We start from the raw sequence: 7443 nt of genomic DNA, 5'->3' as shown, positions 1-7443 counted from the left end.
TATAATGGCTTCATAGAATGTGTTCGGTAGTGAGCTTTCTCTTTCAATTTCATTGAAGACTTGGAGGAGAATTGGTGTGAGCTCTCCTTTGAAGGCCTTGTAATATTCCGCTGTAAAACCATCTGGTCCTGGACTTTTCTTAGCTGGGCGGTCTCTTATTGCTGTTTCTATTTCAATGCTTGATATGGGCCTGTTAAGATAGTTTAACTCCTCTTGGTTTAGTTTTGGCATGTCAATATTTGCTAGGAAGAGGTCCATTTCTGTCAAGTTCTCAACCTTATGAGCATAAAGTTTTGAGAAGTATTCCCTTATAATGTTCTGAATCTTGGTTGTTTCCGTGGTGATGTTTCCATTCTCATCTCTGAGTTTATTAATTTGGGTGTTTTCTCTTCTTTTTCTGATAAGATTTGCTAAGGGTCTGTCAATTTTGTTAAGTTTTTCGAAGAACCAACTCTTTGTTTTGTTGATTCTTTCTATAGATTTTTGGATTCTATTTCATTTAATTCTGATTTAATTTTGATTATTTCTTTCCGTCTACTGGATTGGGGTTTATCTTGCTGCTCTTTTTCAAGGAGGTTTAGATGTGTCATTAAATTGTTAGTTTCAGATCTCTCCAATTTGTTGATGTAGGAGCTCAGAGATATAAACTTGCCTCTGAGTACTGCCTTTGCTGTGTCCCAGAGGAGCTGGTAATTTGTGTGTTCATTTTTGTTAAATAGCATGAACATTTGAATTTCCTTTCTAATCTCTTCCATGACCCACTCATGATTCAGCAGTGTGTTGTTCAGCCTCCATGTGATACCGGACTTTCTTTGGTGGCTTTTGGTGTTGAGTTCTAATTTTATTCCCTTGTGGTCAGAGAGAATGCAAGGTATAACTTCAATGTTTCTGAATTTAGACAAGTTTGCTTTGTGGCCTAAAATGTGGTCTATTTTAGAAAACGTTCCATGTGCTGCTGAGAAAAACGTGTATTCTGATTCTGCTGGGTGAAATGTTTGGTAGATGTCTGTTAAGTCTAGTTGATCGATGCAGCTGTTTAGATCTGCGGTTTCTCTGTTGAGTTTTTGCGGAGTTGATCTATCTAGTGGGGATAGTGGTGTGTTAAAATCCCCAACAATTAATGTCTTTGGATCTATATGGGATTTGAGGGAAAGTAGTGTTTCTTTAATAAATTTGGGTGCTCCATTGTTTGGCGAATAGATATTTAGAATTGTAATATCCTCCTGAAGGAGAGATCCTTTAATTAGTATGTAGCGACCTTCTTTATCTCTTCTCACGAATTTTAATTTGAAGTCTACTTTATCTGATATTAGGATTGCAACTCCTGCCTGTTTATGAGGTCCGTTTGCTTGGTAGATTTTGTTCCAGGCTTTAACATTGAAAATGTGTTTGTTTTTACGGGCAAGATGTGACTCATGCAGGCAGCATATAGAAGGGTCTTGTTTTTTAATCCAACTAGACAGTCTATGTCGCTTAATTGGAGAGTTCAGCCCGTTAACGTTAAGAGATAGGACTGAGAGGTATTTGGGAGTTTCTGCCATGTTATCTACCTTCTTGGGGGCTGCGAAAACTGGATTCTTCCTATGGTTCTTGGATTCTCAGTTTGGGTGCAGTTTCTTGGCCTTTATTGTGGTCTTGTTGGTTTTCTATGTGTAGGACATCTTTAAGAATCTTTTGTAGGGCTGGTTTGGTGGAGATGTATTGTTTCAATTTTTCTTTGCTATGGAACGTTTTTATTTGGCCTTCAGTTATGAAGGTGAGTTTAGCTGGGTGCAGTATTCTTGGTTGATAGTTGTTTGTTTTTAGGGCACGGCATACATCATTCCAGGCTCTTCTTGCTTTGATTTTCTCTGCTGAGAAATCTGAGGTGATTCTGATTGGTTTCCCTTTATAGGTGATTACCCTTTTCTCCTTGACAGCTTTAAGGATCTTTTCCTTGTTCTGAGTTGATCCTGTGTGGATTATAATGTGACAGTGGGATGTCCTATTCTGGTCTGGTCTATTTGGGGTTCTAAAGGCTTCTTGTATCTGAACAGGCCTATCTTTTTGCATGTTTGGGAAGTTCTCTGCTAGGATCTTGTTAAACAAATTTCCTAGACCATTAACTTCTGTTTCTAGGTGCTCCTCTACACCCATTATCCTTAGATTAGGCCTTCTGATGGTGTCTTCCAGGTGTTGGATAGATCTATCATATTTCTTGGACCTGTCTTGGATGGTTGTATGTTCTTTCTCTATAATATCTAGGCTGTCTTCAATCCCTTAGATTCGATCTTCTGCATGGTCTAATCTGCTGTCAAGACACTCTACTTTCTTTTTTATCTCTTTTCCTTCTAATTGGTCAACTTTGATGGCTTCAAGTTCTTTGTTGAAGCTCTGTTTTAGGTCTTGTATGAATTTGTTTACTTCCTTAATTTGGTGTTCAGTGTTTGTCCTCAAATCACTTAATTGATTGGTTATGGTTTCTTTGGACTCCCATTCCTTCTGTTGGGTTCCATTCAGCATTCCCTTTGTGGTCTCCCTGACTTCCTTCAGATCTTTGTTAATGGATTCCATGAATGCCTTTAGTGATCTTTGTGTGTTCTCTACCTGGTCTCTCAATTCCTGTATTACTCTTTGATTAGCTTCCTCCCGTTCGTGGGATTCCTGCAGATCTCTTTGAGTGTTCTCAGCCTGCTCTCGCCATTCCTCCCTTTCTCTTTGAGTATTCTCAAGTTGTTCACGCAAATCCTGTATCAGTTTTTGAGTAGCTTCCTCACGCTTATGATATTCCTGTATAAACTTCTGGGATGCCTCCTCTCTCTCCCTATCACGCTCATACAGAATCCTTTGTACGTTGTCAAACTTCTCATTTATCATGTTTGCCAGCAGTGTTTGTAGAGCTGTTTGGGAACTCTCCTCTGGATTATTCATTATCTGTTCTAACCCCTGATTATCAAGATTGAGAATTGAGGTACCCAAATTTGCCATTTTTCTTGTGTTTTTCCGGCTTACTCTGCCCATTTGAGATGAAGATAGCACCAGTTTTGTGCTAGAACACTATCTTAAGGCAACCATCAACCAAAGTTTGCATTTGTACAGTCAATAGTCTACAGATACAATCTAGTTCAACAGATACATCTATTCAACATCAAACAACTATATGTTAAAGGACTTCAAACCGCAGAGAAGAATTTGCAAAACCAGAAATTATTAGGGTTAGGGAGAGATGTGGGTAAAAAATAGGAATAGATTGTTGTGGGGAGGCACAGGGAGAGTTAACTATGTCTTAATCACAGTGCAGGAAATAGGTGGGGTAGGATGTAAGTAGAGAGAGAAAGAAAAAGAAGAAAGGAAAAGGGGAATGAAAAGAGACCAGAAAAAAATAGAAACGGAAAAATTAATGTTATTATAGAGATTAAAAGACCATCTATTTAGAGAGGAATGTGAATATAAAGAGAGAATGGGAGGGACATAGAGAAGATGTGTAAAACTTTAAAAAATGCTTAAAATATTATATAGGTATAAAGAGGTAGTACTGCTATTAATGAATTTAAGTCTCAGAGGTTTTGAATTGAGTAGTAAGTTTGTGGATTAAGTGTGTACACAATGAGGGATAGGGTCTACTAGTTAACTACGGGTTTATCTAAGGATGTGCAGGACAAGAGTTAAGTCACATAGAGAAGAACAAAAGAGAGGAAAAGGTGGAAAGGATAGGAAAGTGAGAAGAAAAGATCAGAAGTTCAGTAGAGCTAGACAAAAAACAAAAAGATAACTAAGAATGAAAGAAAAAGAGAAAGAAGACAAGAAAAGAAAGGAAAACACACATTCACGTATTCCTAAAATAAAAATTATAAGAGGAGAAAAAAAATGTTACTGGAAAACAATTATTTTTTCAGAAGAGGCAAAAATTAAAGATTAATAAAAGTTTTAGAAAAGGAAAAATTTTTTTATATATATAAGGTAACAAAAAACAAAAAACAAAAACAAAAAAAGAAAGAAGAAGAAGAAAAAAAAAAGTTCTTTGATTTTTTTTTTTTTTTGGGAGGGGTGGGAAGAATCCTGTATCTCCCTTTTGTCTGTAACCAGCCTCTTGTCGGAGTCTCTGGTCAGCTTGAGGTCCTGTGGCTTGATTGGTTTCTTAAGTCAGTTTGTTGGAACAGGCAGAAAAATGCTCTGCTTTACCCAAGATTTTGAGATCCCCCTCCCAGGTTAGTTTACTGGGAGGGTGATCTGCTTTGAGAATACCAAAAGAGGGGGATGCAGTGATGAGGCTAGGTTCTGGGTAGAGTTGAGTCCTTTCAACAACAGTAGCTTTTCCCTGGGGCTATTTTGTGAAAAAAATCTCACAGAACCCAGCTTGGAGCCATTCTCAGGGTTTCTGTTTTTCAATTGATTGTGGTGGCTGCTAGAGGGAGGGGCAGCCTCTGGCTCTGGTTACCCAGTGAGGAGAGCCACTCCAATGGCTAGCGCCTGAGTTGGGTGACTTTTCCCTGGATGGAACTGAGTCTGTGAGGTCACTTTGCTGTTAAGTTCTTGTGACCTGCTAAATGACTCATTTTATTCCAAGGCCTGAGCTGGAGCTGGCAGCTCCTCCGAACTTTGTCGGTATCCAAGATGGAGATCACCGGTGCTGGGGGGGGGAGGGGTGGCCTTCCCTCCTCTGCTCCCTGAGAAGGAGTGAGGAAGTCGGGCTTCTACTCACGCTGAGTCTTGGATCCTGTTTCGTCTCTGGTCTGCAAATTGCAGGATGAAGATGTCCGCTCCTTGTCGGTTCTTGCTGGTGTTGAGTAGAATCTGCTCGTCTGCTGCGTTTGCTCCTTCGTCCCGGACTGTGTCTCAGGTATGACCCCGCGGCGGTGGTTACCGCCGCGACCCTGCCGCCCCAGCGGCAGCTGCTCGCAAGCGCTCAGATGTGTCTGCTTGGCTTCCCCTCACTTGACTAACTCTCTGTCCTGTGATGGCACACTTGGTGTGATTCTCTGGCTTGGGACTGTTCACGGGAACTCTGAAACTGCTTTCTATGCAAGAGCTTGTTCAGATTCCAGCTTCTCCTCCGCCATCTTCCCCGAACTCCTACTCAGGATGTTTTGCCAGGAAACAAATCCACACATAGAAATTAGATCATCACAACTCTTTAAATTGGCATTAGCAATACATATTTGTATTCTTGATGTGCAATATCACAAACTGTGTTTGTAACAGAATAAATATAAGTGGATCACCTAGAAGCTGGGTATGGTTAGTAAACTTTTTGAGAATTTTCTCATACTTTCAGACCTTTCATAAACATAAATAAGACAAACCAAATGAGGTGGTTTATACCAATAATCCTAGCTACTCTGAAAATGGAAATATGGATAGTCACTGTTCAAGGTCAAGCTGGAAGACATACAAGAGACCTTCTTCTCAAACAATAAAAGCTGGGTGTATCAATGTGTGGCTGTCATCGTACCTATGTTGGACATACAACTAGGAAGTTCACTACCCAAGTATCCTAGGAATAAACAAATGCAAGTTTCTGTCTCAAAAATAATTGAAGCAAAAATTACTGGATGTGGAATGAATCAAGTGGTATGGTGCCTGCTTGGCAAATGCCAGGCTCTGAATTTGAATCCAAGTATTTACCAAAAAATTAAAATTAAACAATATGAATTAATTCTCTGAATTTCTCACTTAGTGTAATGATCATATGTATTCTCCAAATAAACTTGTAGTGAAGGCAGAGAATTAAATAATCCAGTTCAATATAAAACTCCAGAATCATAGAATGGCTAAGATTCAGCTTTGTGATCATTCAAAGTCTGGATCTTATTGTTCTTAGATCCACAATCTTATAGGGAAAGAAAAGAATATATATGTACAGTACATTTATTTACTCCCTTCATCCAGTTTCACATATCGAAATTCTATCTCAAATGTAATTTTATAGAAGTGGGCCTTTGTGAGTACATGGATGGTAATTAAGTCATGCAAGCAAAACTTCATGAATTGGATTTAAATAAACAAAACCAAATAGATTTCACTTCTGAACTTTAAAACAGGGCCTCACTCAGAAATAAAAAATCCTGACTATGCTGGCATTGTAATCTTGGACCTACACGCTCCAGAATGGAGAAATAAATTTGTTGTTTATAAGCATTTCAGTGTCTGGTAATTTGTCATCATACGTCAAAAAGACTGACAGTAAGCCAGCTGAAAAGGACTGTTGTGGTTTCTTTTTCTTTCTTTCTTTCTTTCTTTCTTTCTTTCTTTCTTTCTTTCTTTCTTTCTTTCTTTCTTTCTTTCTTTCTTTCTTTCTTTCTTTCTTTCTTTCTTTCTTCCTTTCTTTCTTTTGGTTGTGGGGCCTCAAATCTGGGCCAGGGCACTGTCCCCCAGTTCTTCAGCTGTAGGACAACGCTCTATCACTTCAGCCTAGGCCTCAAATCCGGCTTTTTCTGAATATGTGGTGCTGAGGAATTGAACCCAGGGCCTCATGCTTGCAAGGCAAGCACTCTACCACTGAGCCACCTTCCCAGCGCCAGTTTCTCTATTTTATTTTTCCATCTTTCCAGAGTCCTTCTGATATTGAAAAATGCTAAAACTCCATTGAGAAACGTTTTAAAAGTGCCCTTTTGTCCAATTCTGACTTCACAAATTTTGGAATGTAAGGAATGACATCAAGTACCCGAGAGACCTAAGACAGATCACTTCATCTCTTCCACTTTGCTCATCAGCACCTAGTGCAAATTTACAATATATAAACAAATCAACTAATGGTAGTTATAATAAATTTTAAAATGCATAGCCAGAAAACACTTTATGAACACTCTTGCACTGTAGTCTCATGGGCTTCCATGTCCAAAATAGGAAACTGAGGTTTAAAGAGAGGTTGCAAAACGTATATTTGTTCATTTAAACTCAGATTGATCTATAATCATACTTAGGCTAACATACTATGTGCACTTATTTTTCTGCTCACAGTAATTTTTTCACGTTCTACACTCTTATATGCTACCATGATATCTTTATCCTGGGTGCTTCACTGGTGCCCCCATGTCATATCAGCTGAAGTTGATACATCTGTTCCCACTCAGATAAAACAGCTGAGAATTGGGCAACGGTACTTTTAAAATCTCCCATGCAGTAATAATGTGTAATTAACAGTATGAAATCCTGGGCTAGAGAAGAAAACTTGTAGACAGGCACCAGTGGCTCAAGCATGTAATCCTAGCTCGTCAGGAGGCTGAGATCTGAGGATCATCGTTCAAAGCCAGCCCAAGCAGGAAAGTTCATGAGATTCTTATCTCCAATAAACCACTAGAATACCGAAGTGGCATTGTGGCTGAGGTCGTAGATCCCTCACTTTGAGCTAAAGAGCACAGGGAAAGCCCCCAAGCCCAGAGTTCAACCCCGTGACCAACCAAAAAAAAAAAAAAAGAGGAAGAGAATAAAACTTCTATGATGATACTAGGCCTACCTCACAAA

Source organism: Dipodomys spectabilis, unplaced genomic scaffold, assembly GCF_019054845.1.
Source record: "Dipodomys spectabilis isolate Male_0828 unplaced genomic scaffold, ASM1905484v1 ptg000396l, whole genome shotgun sequence".
Taxonomy (NCBI): Eukaryota; Metazoa; Chordata; class Mammalia; order Rodentia; family Heteromyidae; genus Dipodomys; species Dipodomys spectabilis.
Note: the sequence above shows the minus strand (reverse complement) of the source record.